General features: G+C 36.7%; 1 protein-coding gene and 1 pseudogene across 1 annotated transcript in view; one reads left to right on the top strand and one right to left on the bottom strand.

Annotated features, from left to right (window-relative positions):
- DACH2 (dachshund family transcription factor 2) overlaps window positions 1-18,172 on the bottom strand; it is a 688,250-nt gene that overhangs the window by 423,546 nt on the left and 246,532 nt on the right. The gene's annotated exons all lie outside the window — the stretch shown is intronic.
- Window positions 1,645-2,266, top strand: LOC121483592 (annotated as a pseudogene).

Raw genomic sequence — 18,172 nt, 5'->3', positions numbered from 1 at the left:
CTTGCAGCCATTCTGGAAAATAGTATGAGAATTCTTCAAAAAGTTAAAAATATATCTATACTATGGCCCAGCAATTGCACTATCAGGTATCTACCAAGGGTTAAAAAGTACTGATTAGAAGGAACACATACATCCTAATAATAGCATAATTATCAATAATAGCCAAATTATAGAAAGAGTCCAAATATGCCATCTCCTCTTTATTCATTCATCTATATATATAATGGAATGTTAATCAACCATAAAAATAAACAAAATTTTGCTATTTGCAATGACCTGGATAGAAGTACAGCGTTATGCTAAGCGATAAAAGTCAATCAGAGAAAGGCAAATACCATATGAAAAATATCATATGATTTCATTTGTATATAGGATTTAAGGAACAAAACAAGCAAAAGTGAAAAAGAGAGGTGAAGAGAGAGGGGGACAGAGACAGAGATAGAGAAAGGCAATCCAAGAAACAAACTCTTAAGCATATATAGCAAACTGATGGTTACCAGAAGGAAGATAGGCAGGGAGATATGTTAAAAGGTGGTGAGGATTAAGGGGTGCACTTGTGCACTTGTGATGGGTGTTTTATGGAAGGGTTGAATCACTATATTGTAAGCCTAAAACTAGTATTTCAGTGAATGTTAACTAATTGGAATTTAAACTGTAACATAAGAAAACATGGAAAAAATAAAGATACTCACTGGACTTCAGTAAAGGGTGGAGGACATCAGTGAGACCCTTGACAAAGAGATAAAAAATAACATATCAGAGATGGAGAACTTAATACATGAAATTAAAAATATAATAGAAGGAATAAATAATATGTGACAGGAAGCAGAGGAACATATTAATGATCTGGAAGTTAAAGTAATAGAAAATAATGAAGCCAAGCATGTGAGAGACAAATACTGCATGATGAGAATAATCTTTGACAATTGGTTCCTCCATCAAGCATAGCAATACTCATATTATAGGGATCCCAGAAGGAGGAGAGAGAAAGGTGGGTGGGAAATGTATTTGAAGAAAAAATAAGGAGGAGAGAGAAAGGTGGGTGGGAAATGTATTTGAAGAAAAAATAACTGAAGATTTCCCAAATCTGAGGAGGAAAATGGATCCAGGTCAGGAGGCAGGGAGATTATTTTAAAGATTGTAAGAGAAAAGAAGACAGTTACATACAAAAGAAACCCCATAAGTATTTCAGCTGTTTCAGCAGAAGCTTTGCAGGTCAGAAGTGAGTTGTATGACATATTTGAAATGCTGAAATGAAAAACCTGCAACCACGAATACTCTATCCAATAAGGGTATCATTGAAAATTGAGGGATAGATAAAGAGTTTCTCAGATTAACAAACTTAAAAAGAGCTCATGGTCACTAAACCAGCCCTGCAAGAAATGTTAAGTGAGACTCTGTGAGTGGAAAACAAAAAATAATGAGTAAGAGTAAGAATAATTGGAAGAACAAAATAAAATGATATAAATGATACCAAATATCTGAACCACGAAAGGGATAAGACTAAAGAGTGAGTTCAAAAATAAGCAAACATCTACTTAATATAGACTTCTATATGCAGAAGATGTCATATGTAAGCCAATTGGTTACCACAAATAAAAAAAAAAAAAACAGTAATACATCTTTCACAGTTAGTGCCAAGAGATGGGAATCTCTCAGGACAGCTGGCACAAGCATCATAATACTGGGGGCAATAGAAAGCCCTACCACAAAAAGCAGATGTATAAGCAAGGATGCTCCCCCTTGTCAACACTAAAATTTGCCCCTGCCACATTCATGCAGTCCACATTTGGGGAGACAACAAGAAGAACCACCTTTGAGTCTGGATGAGGGGGAACTTTGTCTGGGGCTCTGACTGTTGTAAGTATAAAACAAAGATCATTGATGTTGTCTACAATGCATCCAACAAGGGACTTGTCCACACCCAAGACCCTGGTGAAGAACTGTGTCATGCTTATTGACAAAGCACTGTACCCACAATGGTATGAGTCCCAGTACGCACCGCCCCTGGGCCACAAAAAGGGGGCCAAGCTGATGCCAAAGGAGGAAGATATTTTAAACAAAAAATTCAAAAGGAATATAATGAAAGGAGGAAAATGCCAAAATCAGTAGTGTTGTGGAGAAGCAGTGCCAAAAAGGCAAGCTTCTTGCATGCATCACTTCAAGAATAGACCAGTGTGGTTGAGCAGATGGCTATGTTCTAGAAGGCAAGGAGGTAGAGTTAGAGTTCTATCTGAGGAAAAGAAAAGCTCAGAAAGGCAAATAAATCTTCCTAGCTCATATCTTTGGTCGTGTAACAAAGGTATTTTTGTTCAAAGCAAAAGCAGTTATAGGTATACAAAAATATAAAGAATAAGAAACTAATATATATCACTTAAAACACCCCAGTAAACCATGAGAGACAGAGAAGAAAGAAAAACAGAAAAACTACAAAAATGACAACAAATCAAATAACAAAATGACAATAAATACATACCTTTGGGGGCACCTCGTTGGCTCAGTAAGTTAAGTGACCAACTCATGATTTCAGTTCAGATCATGATCTCAGGGTTGTAAATTCAAACCCTGTGTCAGGCTCTGTGCTCAGGGTGGAATCTGATTGTCCCTCTCTATCTGCTCCTTCTCCTACTCTCTCTCTCTCTCTCTCTCTCTCTATCTCTCTCTCATTCATAAATAAATAAATAAAATAATAAAAAAACTTTGAACGTAAATAAACTAAAAGCTCCAATCAAAAGAAATAAGGTGACAGAATAGATTTTAAAAAACAAACTTATCTATTTTCTGCCTACAAGGGATGCGTTTTAAACTAAAGATACCTACAGATTGAAAGTGAGGGGATGGAGAAATACTTATCATACAAGTGGATGTCAAAAGCAAGCCACAGTAGCAATACTTATATCACATACTCCAAAACAAAGTCTCTAATAAGAGACAAAGAGAGACACTATATATTAATACGAGAGACAATCTAACAAGAAGATACAATAATTTTAAATATTTATGCACCCAAAACGTGAGTACTCAAATACGAAAAACAATAACAAACATAAAGGAACTAATCAATGCTAATACAATTATAGGAGCTTTACAATCCCACTTACATTGGTGAATAGAACATCTAAACAACAACAAAAAAGAAATAGTGGGTTTGAATGACACATTGGATCAGATGGATTTAACAGATATATGCAGATCATTCAATCCTAAAACAGCAGAACACACATTCTTTACAAGTGCACATGGAACATTCTCCAGAATATATCACACACTAGGTAGCAAATTAGGCCTCAATTAGTACAAAACAACTAAGATTATACCATGTATATTTTTGACCACAACACTATGAAATTTGAAGTCGATCACAAGAAAAAAATTGGGGAATACCACAAATACATGGAGGTTAAACGACATGCTACTAACAATGAATGGGTCAAACATGAAATCAAATAAAAAAATTTAAAAATGCATGGAAACAAATGAAAATGGAAACACAACATTCTAATATCTTTGATATGCAGCAAACACTGTCCTACGAGGGAAGTATATAGTAGCACAGGCCTATCTTAAGAAGTAATAAGAATCTCAAAACAGGAGAGGAACAACAAATTAAGACTAAAGTTAGTAGGAGGAAGTATATAATAAAGATTAGGAGAGAAATAAATGTCATAGAAAGGAAAAAAAACAATAACAACAAAGAGAGAATAGATCAATGAAATCAGGAGCTGCCTCTTTGAAAGTATCTACAAAGTTGATAAATCTCTAGCCAGACTCATCAAAAAGAAAAAAAGAGAGAGAAAGGAATCAAATAAACAAAACAAATGAGCAAGAATAACCACCAACATCACAGAAATACAAACAAGTATAAGAGAATATTATGACAAGCTATATGCCAACAAATTGGACAAACAAGAAGAAAGGGATAAATTCCTAGGATCATATATATCACCAAAACTGAAACAGGGAAAAAATATAAAACTTGAACAGACCAATAACCAGCAAAGAAATTGAGTCAGTAATGAAAAATCCCTCCATAAACAAAAGTCCAGACCAGATGGTTTCACAGGTGAATTGCACCAAATATTTAAGTAAGAGTTAACACCTGTTCTTCTCAAAATATTTCAAAAAAATAGAAAAGGAAGGAAAAATTTCAAATTCATTCTGTGAGGCAAGAATCATTCTGATGCCAAAACTAGATAAAGACAACACAAAAAAGGAGAACTACAGGCCAATATCCCTGATGAATGTAGATGCAAAAATCCTCAACAAAATGCTAGCAAACTGAAATAAAAAATACGTTTAAAATATCATTCACCATCCCAGTTGAATCATTCCATTCAAGTAGGATTTACTCCAAGGATGCGAGGGTGTGCAATATTCATAAATCATTCAATGTGATAACCACAACAATAAAACAAATGATACAAACCATATGATCATCAGAATAAATATAGAGAAAACATTTGACAAAGTACAATATCCATTTATGATAAAAAGCCTCAACAAAGTGAACTTCCCTCTAAACCTTTATACTTCAACATAATAAAGACCCATATATGAAAGCCCATAATTATCATACTAAGTGCTGTTAACTTTTCTCCCAAGGTCAGGAACAAGTCAAAGGTGTTGAGTCTCACCACATTTATTCATAGTTCTGGAAGTCACAGTAATCAACAACAAAAAGAAATAAAAGGCATCCAAATTGGTAAAAAAAAAAAAAAAAAGTAAAATTATCGCTATTTGCAGATGCCATGATACTATATACAGAAAACCGTAAAGACTCCAACAAAAAGCTACTAGAATTGATAAACGAATCCATAAAAGTTGTAGGATACAAAATTAATGCATGGAATTCTGTTACATATCTACACACCAATAATGAGGTACTGGAAACAGAAATTAAGAAAACAGTCCTATTTACAGTTGCACCAAAAACAATAAGATACTTAGGAATAGATCTAACCAAAGAGACCAAAGATTTGCACTCTTAAATATATAAATGATTATAAAAGAAAGTGAAGATGATACAAAGAAATGAAAAGACATTCCATGCTCATGGATTGGTAGAAAAAATATTGTTAAAATATTTATACTGTCCAAAGCAATCTACACATTTAACACAATCCCTATCAAAATACCACTATCATTTTTCACAGAGCTAGAACAAACAATCCTAAAATTTATGTGGAACCACAAAAGACTCTTAAAAGCCAAAGCAACTTCGGTAAAAAAAAAAAAAAAAAGCAAAGCTGTAGGTATCACAATTCCATGCTTCAAGTTATATTACAAAGCTGTCGTGATCAAAACAGTATGGTATAGGCATAAAAAGAGACATATAGATCAATGGAACAGAAGAGAAAACCCAGAAATAAGCCCACAATTATACTGTCAATTAGTCTGATAAAGCAGGAAACAATATCCAGTGGGAAAAAGACAAACTCTTCAACAAATGGTGTTGGGAAAACTAGTTAGTTACATACAAAAGAATGAAACTAGACTATTTTATATCTCCATAGACAAAAATAAATTTAAAATTGATTAAAGACCTAAATGTGAGACCTGAAACCATAGAAATCCTAGAAAAGAGCAGAGGCAGTGAGTTTCCTGACATTGGCCATGGCAGTATTTTTCTAGATATGTCTCTTGAGGCAAAAGAAATAAAAGCAAAAATAAACTATTGGAATTACAACAAAATAAAAAGCTTCTGCACAGCAAAAGAAACAACCAATAAAACTAAAAGGCAACCCATGGAATTGGAGAAGATATTTGCAAGTGGTGCATCCAATGAAGGATTAGTATTCAAAATATATAAAGTGTTTATAAAACTCAACACCAAAAAATGAAAAATTCAATTAAAAAATGGGCAGAATACATAGAGACATTTCTCCAATATAGACACCCAGATGGCCAACAGACACATGGAAAGATGCTCAATATCTCTCATCATCAGAAAAATGCAAATCAAAACTCCAGTGAGATATCACCTCACACCTGTTAGAATGGCTAAAATCAACAACACAAGAAACAAAAGGTGTTGGTGGATGTAGAGAAAAAGGAACCATTGTGCATTGTTACTGGGAATGGAAACTGGTGTATCCATTGTGGAAAATTATATAGAGGTTCCTCACAAAGTTAAAATTAGAACTACCCTATGATCTACTAATCACACTACTGAATATTTGCCCGAAAAATATAAAAACACTAATTTACAGGTATTATGCACCCTTATGTTTATAGCAGCATTATTTACAATAGCCAAATTATGGAAACAGTCCACATGTCCATTTACTGATGAAAGGATAAAGAAAAAGTGGTGTATATAAACATTTTAAAAATATATATGTATTTTAGAGAGAAAGAGAGATGGAGAGAAGAGTGAGATGGAGAGAGAGAATCTTATGCAGACTTCCCACAGTATAGAGTCCAACATGGGGCTTTATCTCATGAAACTGAAATCATGACCTGAACAGAAATCAAGAGTTGGATGCTTAACTGACCCAGCCATCCAGGCATCTCTACACAATTTAATATTACTCAGCAATAACAAAATAATCAAATCTTGCCATTTGCAAAGACAAGGATGGAGATAGGCAGTATAATAAGTGAAATAAGTCAATCAGAGAAAGAAAAATATCATACAATTTTACTTATATGTAGAATTTAAGAAACAAAAAAATGAACAGAAGGAAAAAGAGAGAGTCAAACCAAGAAGCCAACTCTTAGGCATAGAGAAGAAGCTAATGGTAAACAGAGGGGAAGTGGGTGGAGGATGAGTAAAATAGGTGATGCGGATTGAGGACTGTACTTGTGATGAGCACTGGTTGCATATGAAATTGTTTAATCACTGTATTGTATATCTGAAACTAAAAATAACACTGTATTTTAACTATAGTGGAATTTAAAAGAAAAAAAACAAAGTATTCAATTTAGAGCAAGCTACTGGTGTAATCCTCTTATTTATTTATATTTTAATCTGTTATTTTTCCTTCTTTTTTATCCTTTATCTTATATTTGTTTTTATTTCAGTATTTTATTCAATTAAATGGAAAACCATCAATGTTGTTTTCTCTATGTGAATAAACAGGAACACTTCAGTGACAATTCCAAGTTGACAGAACCCTACAATTTGTACAGAAATTTTTTTGGCCAAGGCTTTGCCCATACTTTCTAAAATGATTGTCATTTTTCTAAGAAATTTTGACTCTGTATTATTTTTCCATAGGTGATAGAGGAAACTTATCCAGTAAATAAGAGACCAAGGCTTTCAAAGGGTGAATGTCAAAAGTAAATTAGACCTCTGGACATGAACTCAAAGGAAAATCAAATGAAATATTTCTTCTATGAATTTGTAATTGCATACCAGGAAGCAAAGAATAAGACAAACATTTTTCTGTTTGTTTTTCACTTTCACGGAAACTCCATTCTTATATGCTTTTAGATGGTCACATTTTGCTGACATTTACAAACATTTCACGTTGATTTTACATGGGTCACATCAATCACCTATAGTTTCAATGACACTTTGTTAAATAAACTGTCATGAAAGATTTATAGAGAATTTGATAAAAGTAAAGAAGATAGTTTAGCTTTTAAAGATGCATTACCCCTTTTCTGAGGTGTAATATCACATCTAACACACCATTAAGGTTTTCTAGCAATAAAAAGAAAAAAGAAAACTTTCTCTCACAATTTCACTTGCATAACGTTCTTCTTCCAAACACTGGATGTGGAAGTGGGAAGGAGAACCTCACCTCCAATTTAATATTCCTTAGATGTAATGGTTGTGTATTGATCCCATGTTAAGAAACATGTGTAAGTTAACAGTATTTGGAATTTACTCACAAAAGAACAATTAAATAAATGAGTCCTTGATCCATTTAATGAAAATAAGTGCTTCCCTCAAACACTTGAATAATTGTATTCTGAATTGGAATGTATATAGATGACAAAAATGGCGCAATTAATTCCTCACACATTATTAAGGTATTCAAGTGGAGGAGGGTTACTAAAAAGCTATGCCAGAATTCAGTTTTTAAAATAAGCATAATTACAATTCATAATTCAATTTTATGCTAGCAGTTACCTTAGACATTGGGTTGTTTTGTTTGTTTACTTTTTTCATGAAATTAAAAATCCATGTTCATTAGACCTAGATTTGTAAGGTATCACTAAAACTCTAGCAATTTGTGCAAGGCATGAAATAATATGTTATACTATTGTGTTTTCAATTATATATCTCATTGTGATAGGAGAACAGGTAATAAAAATTTTAACATCACAGATCTCTTTTTTTTTCATTTTACATGTGAATTTGTTGGAATGTGCTAATTTAGAATATAATTCCAAATTGTGGCATTGTTCTAGTCCCCCTTGTAAGTTTCCTTGTTTAATGCTCTACTTACTGACAGATCTGGGTTATTTCCCTTGTTATCAGTTCTCAGGAAAAATTTAAAACTTTTTAGATCACTGAGTTTTGTTGCCTGTAAAAGAAGGGTACAGTCTGATAATGAATAATTAATAATTTTAAAATCTTAGACCTTTATGTTTAAAAGAGAAAGCTATATATGCTTAAACCTCAAAACTTAAGTGCTTAGTACAGTATCTTGCATGTTAAATGCATATGATTTATGCAGCATTAATGTATGTATTGGTTATGTTTTTAAAGGTGAGATTTGACCTGTTATATAATCAAATATGTGCTTTAAAAAATAAGCTCAACTCTAACAGAATTCAACATTACAAATGGTTAGAGTACACAAACCTTTCTTTAAGTTTCTTGAGTTTCTTTAAGAATCTCAAAACAGTACCCCTATCATGATTTATTCCAATGATAGGAGGCTGAGGTTTTTAGTTTTTTATTCTAGTTAAACAGTGAGTACTGAGGAAATCAATAATATAATACAGACAGCTTCTTATTATATGTCTATTAAAAATTCAAGATCCCGTAATGGTATTTTCATTTTATCAAGGAGAATTTGAGTAAAGAATTTAACTTTAGAAATAGAAATGCTAAGCACTCGACTTGATAGCACCAGGCCTGCACACTTACTATCACATCAGACCTGTTTTTATTACAAAACTATTGCCATTCTAATCATTAGATCGATCTGGTAAATTGAAATTGGGAGCCTCTGATTCACTAAGTGAAACTAAACATCTCAGAAAGCAGAGATGACAAAGAATAACCAGGACATTTAAATTATTTTTAGTATTTACAAGTTAAGTTTGCCAAGCTAAAGGTCAGAAAAATATATTTGCATCCTACACTGTTACACAAACTTAGAGGTTAGTAAAATACATTTAAATCCTCATGAATTCCAATAAGCAAACACATAAAGCCTACAGCATGATGCCAGGTACATAGTGGGTGCTCCAAGAATTGTTTTAAATAACTAAAAGAATTTTCTCAGAACACATTTTAAAGTAACAGTTAAAGTTCTTGCAAAACTGCAATTAACTCTTTAAAATTCTTTGAGTAGCATCTAGATGCCTTCTAGTAGTATTTAATATTTCAATACAGCTTCTATAAATATTTCTTCTGATCTACAACATAAGCTTCATATGAAAACGAGTTTTGCATGGATAAACATGTTATAAAATAAATGAAGAACAAAATAGCATGTTATTTTCATGTTTGAGGTGAAAAAATTAATTTTGGAATGCTTTCATGATTTGAAATCAATTGCTTATTTAAAAACATCCCTCTTAAGGAAGGCACTTGTGATGAGCACTGTGTGTTGTATATAAGAGGAAAATCACTAAATTCTATCCCTGAAATTAATATAACACTGTATATTAACTAACTGGAATTTAAATAAAAACTTGAAAAAAATAAAACAATAAAAACATACCTCATTGCTTTTCTTTTAAAATATTTTCTATTGTTAAAATGCCAATACTACCAAAAGAATCTGCAGATTTAATGCAATCTCTATCAAAATGCCAACAGCATTTTTCACAGAACTAGAACAAATAATATTCAAAAGAGCCAAAGCAATCTTGAAAAAGAAAAATAAAGCTGAAGGTATTACAACTCCAGATTTCAAGATATATTAAAAAGCTGTGCTATTCAAAATTGTATGGTACTAGCACAAAAATAGACACACAGATCAATGGAACAGAATAGAGAGCTCAGAAATACACCCATGATTATATGGTCAATTAATATTAGACAAAGGAGACAAGAATATGCAATTGGAAAAAGACAGCGTCTTCAACAAAAGATGTTGGGAGAACTGGATAGCTACATGCCAAAGAATTAAACTGGATTACTTTATTTTACCATACCCAAAAATAAGCTCAAAATGGATTAAGGACATAAATGGGAGAACTGAAACTATCAAAATACTAAAAGACAGCTCAGACAGTAATTTTTCTGATGTCAGTTGTAGCAACATCTTTGTAGAAATGTCTCCTCAGGCAAGGGAAAAAAAAGCAAAAATCAACTATTGGAATCACATCAAAATAAAAACATTCCCCACAGCAAAGGAAACAATAAAAAAACTAAAACACAACCTTCTAAATGGGAGAAAATATTTGCAAGCTGCATATCTGATAAATAGTGTCCCAAATATATAAGGAATTTAAACAATTCAACTCCAAAGAAAACAAATAACTCAATTTAAAAATGGGCAGGGAACTCCTGGGTGTCTCAGCAGTTTAGTACCTGCCTTCAGCCCAGGGCGTGATCCTGGAGACCTGGGATGGAGTCTCACATCAGGCTCCCTGCAAGGAGCCTGCTTCTCCCTCTGCCTGTGTCTCTGCCTCTCTCTTTCTCTGTGTCTCTCATGAATAAATAAATAAAATCTTTAAAAATATAAATAAATAAACCAACAACCAAATAAATAAAGCTTAGTTTTAAAAAAATTAAAAACGGGCAGAAGACACAAACAGACATTTTTCCAAAAAAGACATCGAAATGGCTAACAGACACATGAAAAGATACTTAACATCACTCATCATGAGGGACATGGAAATCAAAACCATAATATTATTTCATACCTGTCAGAATGGCTAAAATGAAAAACACAAGAAGCAAATGTTGACAAGGATGTGGAGAAAAAGGAACCTTCTTGCAATATTGGGATTGCAAACTTGTGCAGCTATTGTGGAAAACAATTCACAGGTTCATCAAAAATTAAAAATAGAATTACAAGACGATCCAGTAATTCCACTACTAGGCATTTATTTACCCAAAGAATATGAAAACACTAATTTGAAAAGATATATGCACCCTTATGTCTATTGCAGTATTATTTATTTATAATAGTCAACTTTTGGAAGCATCCCAAGTGTCCATCAGTAGATTAATGGATAAAGAATATCTAATTATATATAGAAAATGGAATATTACTCAGTCATAAAAAAGAATGAAATCTTGCCGTTTGTAACAACATGAATGAATGTATAGGGTAAAATGCTAAATGAAATAGGCCACTCAGAGAAAGAAAAATACTATATAATTTCAATCATATGTGGGATTTAGGTAACAACCAATAAAAAAGAGACAAACAAAAAAATAGACTCTTAACTACAGAGAACAAATTGATGGTTACTAGAGGAAATACAGGTGAAATAAGTGAAGGGGATTAAAAGTACACTTATCTTGAAGAGCACTGAGTAATGTATAGAATTGTTCAATTACTACAGTAACTGATTATAATTTATCATTATACACCTGAAACTGATAGAACACTGTACACGTGAAGCTGATATAAACTGATAGAAAATATATACACCTGAAACTGATATAACACTGTATATAACTATACTAGAATTAAAATTATATATTAATATATAAATATATATAACATATAAATACATATATAATAAAGAACTACAGGGGAGGGGCAAGATGGCGGAGGAGTAGGGTCTCCAAGTCACCTGTCCTCAGCAAATTACCTAGAAAACCATCCAATCATCCTGAAAACCTACGAATTCGGCCTGAGATTTAAAGAGAGACCAGCTGGAACGCCACAGTGAGAAGAGTTCGCGCTTCTATCCAGGTAGGAAGACGGGGAAAAAGAAATAAAGACACAAAAGGCCTCCAAGGGGGAGGGGCCCCGCGAGGAGCCGGGCTGAGGCCGGGGCGAGTGTCCCCAGGACAGGAGAGCCCCGTCCCGGAGGAGCAGGAGCTGCACCAACCTTCCCCGCGGAAAGGGGCTCCCCGGGAATTGGAGCAGGATCCCCAGAAAGGCGGGGACGCCCTCGGGCTCCCTGGGACAGTAACAGAGGAGCTGCGCCCCGGGAGAGTGCGCCGAGCTCCCTAAGGGCTGCAGCGCTCGGCGGGGCCCAGAGCAGCTCGGAGGGGCTCGGGCGGCGGCTCCGTGGAGGGGGCTGCGGGGCTGCGGGGCTGCGGGGCTCCGGGAACAGCTCAGCGGCGGCGGCTCGGGTGGAGGAAGAAGCTCCGCGCGGAGGGGGCTGCGCGGCTCCGGGAACAGCTCGGAGGGGCTCGGGCGGCGGCTCCGCGGAGGGGGCTGCGCGGCTCCGGGAACAGCTCAGCGGCGGCGGCTCGCGCAGAGGAAGAAGCTCCGCGCGGAGGGGGCTGCGCGGCTCCGGGAACAGCTCGGGGGGGCTCGGGCGGCGGCTCCGCGGAGGGGGCTGCACCGCCGGGAGCGCGAATCCAACAGCGCAGGCCCCGGAGCACAGGGCGCCGGGACACAGCCCAGGATCCGGCCTCCCCGGGACAGGCAGAGGCCGGGAGGGCCCAGGACAGCGAGGACGCTCCTGCCTGGAACTGAGCAGATCAGCGGCCCCGCCCCGGAGCCCCCAGGCCCTGCAGAAGGAGAGCCCCGGAGCTACTGCGGGGGCTGGATCCAGGGTCCCAGAGCTGCCCCCGCCACTGTGGCTTCCTCCCGGGGCCTCACGGGGTCAACAACCCCCACCGAGCCCTGCACCAGGCAGGGGCAGAGCAGCTCCCCCAAGTGCCAACACCTGAGAATCAGCACAGCAGGCCCCTCCCCCAGAAGACCAGCGAGACGGACCAGTTCCAAGGGAAGTCAAGGGACTTAAACTACACAGAATCGGAAGATACTCCCCCGTGGTTTTTTTTGTTTTTTGTTTTTTTGTTTTTGTTTTTTTTTTTGTTTTGTTTTGTTTTGTGCTTTTTTTTCTCTCTTTCTTCTTGATTTCTGATTGCTTCCCCCACCCCCCCTTTTTTTCTTTTTTCTCCTTTCTTTCTTTTTCTTTCTTTTTCTTCTCTTTTTCCCCTATTTTTTTCTTCTTTCTCTTTTTTCTTTTTCTCTTTTCTTTCCTTCTCTCTCTTTTTCTCCTTTTCCCAATACAACTTGTTTTTGGCCACTCTGCACTGAGCAAAATGACTAGAAGGAAAACCCCTCAAAAAAAAGAATCAGAAACAGCCCACTCTCCCACAGAGTTACAAAATATGGATTACAATTCAATGTCAGAAAGCCAATTCAGAAGCACTATTTTACAGCTACTGGTGGCTCTAGAAAAAACCATAAAGGACTCAAGAGACTTCATGACTGCAGAATTTAGATCTAATCAGGCAGAAATTAAAAATCAATTAAATGAGATGCAATCCAAGCTAGAAGTCCTAACGACGAGGCTTGACGAGGTGGAAGAACGAGTGAGTGACATAGAAGACAAGTTGATGGCAAAGAGGGAAACTGAGGAAAAAAGAGACAGGCAATTAAAAGACCATGAGGATAGATTAAGGGAAATAAATGATAGCCTGAGGAAGAAAAACCTACGTTTAATTGGGGTTCCCGAGGGCGCGGAAAGGGACAGAGGGCCAGAATATGTATTTGAACAAATCCTAGCTGAAAACTTTCCGAATCTGGGAAGGGAAACAGGCATTCAGATCCAGGAAATAGAGAGATCCCCCCCTAAAATCAACAAAAACCGTTCAACACCTCGACATTTAATAGTGAAGCTTGCAAATTCCAAAGATAAGGAGAAGATCCTTAAAGCAGCAAGAGAAAAAAAGTCCCTGACTTTTATGGGGAGGAATATTAGGGTAACAGCAGACCTCTCCACAGAGACCTGGCAGGCCAGAAAGGGCTGGCAGGATATATTCAGGGTCCTAAATGAAAAGAACATGCAACCAAGAATACTTTACCCCGCAAGGCTTTCATTCAAAATGGAAGGAGAGATAAAGAGCTTCCAAGACAGGCAGGAACTGAAAGAATATGTAACCTCCAAACCAGCTCTGCAAGAAATTTTAAGGGGGACTCTTAAAATTCCCCTTTAAGAAGAAGTTCAGTGGAACAATCCACAAAAACAAGGACTGAATAGATATGATGACACTAAACTCATATCTATCAATAGTAACTCTGAATGTGAACGGGCTTAATGACCCCATCAAAAGGCGCAGGGTTTCAGACTGGATAAAAAAGCAGGACCCATCTATTTGCTGTCTACAAGAGACTCATTTTAGACAGAAGGACACCTACAACCTGAAAATAAAAGGTTGGAGAACCATTTACCATTCAAATGGTCCTCAAAAGAAAGCAGGGGTTGCCATCCTTATATCAGATAAATTAAAATTTACCCCGAAGACTATAGTGAGAGATGAAGAGGGACACTATCTCATACTCAAAGGATCTATCCAACAAGAGGACTTAACAATCCTCAATATATATGCCCCGAATGTGGCAGCTGCCAAATATTTAAACCAATTAATAACCAAACTCAAGAAATACCTTGATAATAATACACTTATACTTGGTGACTTCAATCTAGCTCTTTCTACCCTGGATAGGTCTTCTAAGCACAATATCTCCAAAGAAACGAGAGCTTTAAATGATACACTGGACCAGATGGATTTCACAGATATCTACAGAACTTTACATCCAAACTCAACTGAATACACATTCTTCTCAAGTGCACATGGAACTTTCTCCAGAATAGACCACATACTGGGTCACAAATCGGGTCTGAACCGATACCAAAAGATCGGGATAGTCCCCTGTATATTCTCAGACCATAATGCCTTGAAATTAGAACTTAATCACAACAAGAAATATGGAAGGACCACAAACACGTGGAGGTTAAGGACCATCCTGCTAAAAGATGAAAAGGTCAACCAGGAAATTAAGGAAGAATTAAAAAGATTCATGGAAACTAATGAAAATGAAGATACAACCGTTCAAAATCTTTGGGATGCAGCAAAAGCAGTCCTGAGGGGGAAATACATTGCAATACAAGCATACATTCAAAAACTGGAAAGATCTCAAATTCAAAAGCTCACCTTACACATAAAGGAACTAGAGAAAAAGCAACAAATAGACCCCACCCCCAGCAGAAGAAGAGAGTTAATTAAAATTCGAGCAGAACTCAATGATATCGAGACCAAAAGAACTGTGGAACAGATCAACAGAACCAGGAGTTGGTTCTTTGAAAGAATTAATAAGATAGATAAACCATTAGCCAACCTTATTAAAAAGAAGAGAGAGAAGACTCAAATTAATAAAATCATGAATGAGAAAGGGGACATCACTACCAACACCAAGGAAATACAAACGATTTTAAAAACATATTATGAACAGCTGTATGCCAATAAATTAGGAAATCTAGAAGAAATGGACGCATTCCTGGAAAGCCACAAACTACCAAAACTGGAGCAGGAAGAAATAGAAAACCTGAACAGGCCAATAACCAGGGAGGAAATTGAAGCAGTCATCAAAAACCTCCCAAGACACAAGAGTCCAGGGCCAGATGGCTTCCCAGGGGAATTCTATCAAACGTTTAAAGAAGAAATCATACCTATTCTACTAAAGCTGTTTGGAAAGATAGAAAGAGATGGAGTACTTCCAAATTCGTTCTATGAGGCCAGCATCACCTTAATTCCGAAACCAGACAAAGACCCCACCAAAAAGGAGAATTACAGACCAATATCCCTGATGAACATGGATGCAAAAATTCTCAACAAGATACTAGCCAATAGGATCCAACAACACATTAAGAAAATTATTCACCATGACCAAGTAGGATTTATCCCTGGGACACAAGGCTGGTTCAACACTCGTAAAACCATCAATGTGATTCATCATATCAGCAAGAGAAAAACCAAGAACCATATGATACTCTCATTAGATGCAGAGAAAGCATTTGACAAAATACAGCATCCATTCCTGATCAAAACCCTTCAGAGTGTTGGGATAGAGGGAACTTTCCTCGACATCTTAAAAGCCATCTACGAAAAGCCCACAGCAAATATCATTCTCAATGGGGAAGCACTGGGAGCCTTTCCCCTAAGATCAGGAACAAGACAGGGATGTCCACTCTCACCACTGCTGTTCAACATAGTTCTGGAAGTCCTCGCCTCAGCAATCAGACAACAAAAAGACATTAAAGGCATTCAAATTGGCAAAGAAGAAGTCAAACTCTCCCTCTTCGCCGATGACATGATACTCTACATAGAAAACCCAAAAGCCTCCACCCCCAGATTGCTAGAACTCATACAGCAATTTGGTAGCGTGGCAGGATACAAAATCAATGCCCAGAAATCAATGGCATTTCTATACACTAACAATGAGACTGAAGAAAGAGAAATTAAGGAGTCAATCCCATTTACAATTGCACCCAAAAGCATAAGATACCTAGGAATAAACCTAACCAAAGAGGTAAAAGATCTATACCCTAAAAACTATAGAACACTTCTGAAAGAAATTGAGGAAGACACAAAGAGATGGAAAAATATTCCATGCTCATGGATTGGCAGAATTAATATTGTAAAAATGTCAATGTTACCCAGGGCAATTTATACGTTTAATGCAATCCCTATCAAAATACCATGGACTTTCTTCAGAGAGTTAGAACAAATTATTTTAAGATTTGTGTGGAATCAGAAAAGACCCCGAATAGCCAGGGGAATTTTAAAAAAGAAAACCTTAGCTGGGGGCATCACAATGCCAGATTTCAGGTTGTATTACAAAGCTGTGGTCATCAAGACAGTGTGGTACTGGCACAAAAACAGACACATAGATCAATGGAACAGAATAGAGAACCCAGAAGTGGACCCTGAAATGTACGGCCATCTAATATTCGATAAAGGAGGAAAGACTATCCATTGGAAGAAAGACAGTCTCTTCAATAAATGGTGCTGGGAAAATTGGACATCCACATGCAGAAGAATGAAACTGGACCACTCTCTTTCACCATACACAAAGATAAACTCAAAATGGATGAGAGATCTAAATGTGAGACAAGATTCCATCAAAATCCTAGAGGAGAACACAGGCAACACCCTTTTTGAACTTGGCCACAGTAACTTCTTGCAAGATACATCCACGAAGGCAAAAGAAACAAAAGCAAAAATGAACTATTGGGACTTCATCAAGATAAGAAGCTTTTGCACAGCAAAGGATACAGTCAACAAAACTAAAAGACAACCTACAGAATGGGAGAAGATATTTGCAAATGACATATCAGATAAAGGGCTAGTTTCCAAAATCTATAAAGAACTTATTAAACTCAACACCAAAGAAACAAACAATCCAATCATGAAATGGGCAAAAGACATGAAGAGAAATCTCACAGAGGAAGACATGGACATGGCCAACATGCACATGAGAAAATGCTCTGCATCACTTGCCATCAGGGAAATACAAATCAAAACCACAATGAGATACCACCTCACACCAGTGAGAATGGGGAAAATTAACAAGGCAGGAAACAACAAATGTTGGAGAGGATGCGGAGAAAAGGGAACCCTCTTACACTGTTGGTGGGAATGTGAACTGGTGCAGCCACTCTGGAAAACTGTGTGGAGGTTCCTCAAAGAGTTAAAAATAGACCTGCCCTACGACCCAGCAATTGCACTGTTGGGGATTTACCCCACAGATTCAGATGCAATGAAACGTCGGGACACCTGCACCCCGATGTTTCTATCAGCAATGGCCACAATAGCCAAACTGTGGAAGGAGCCTCGGTGTCCATCGAAAGATGAATGGATAAAGAAGATGTGGTTTATGTATACAATGGAATATTACTCAGCAATTAGAAACGACAAATACCCACCATTTGCTTCAACGTGGATGGAACTGGAGGGTATTATGCTGAGTGAAATAAGTCAATCGGAGAAGGACAAACAGTGTATGTTCTCATTCATTTGGGGAATATGAATAATAGTGAAAGGGAATATAAAGGAAGGGAAAAGAAATGTTGGGAAATATCAGGAAGGGAGACAGAACATAAAGACTCCTAACTCGGG

Source organism: Vulpes lagopus, chromosome X, assembly GCF_018345385.1.
Source record: "Vulpes lagopus strain Blue_001 chromosome X, ASM1834538v1, whole genome shotgun sequence".
In the NCBI taxonomy this organism is placed as follows: domain Eukaryota; kingdom Metazoa; phylum Chordata; class Mammalia; order Carnivora; family Canidae; genus Vulpes; species Vulpes lagopus.
This window is presented reverse-complemented; position numbering and strand designations above follow the sequence as displayed.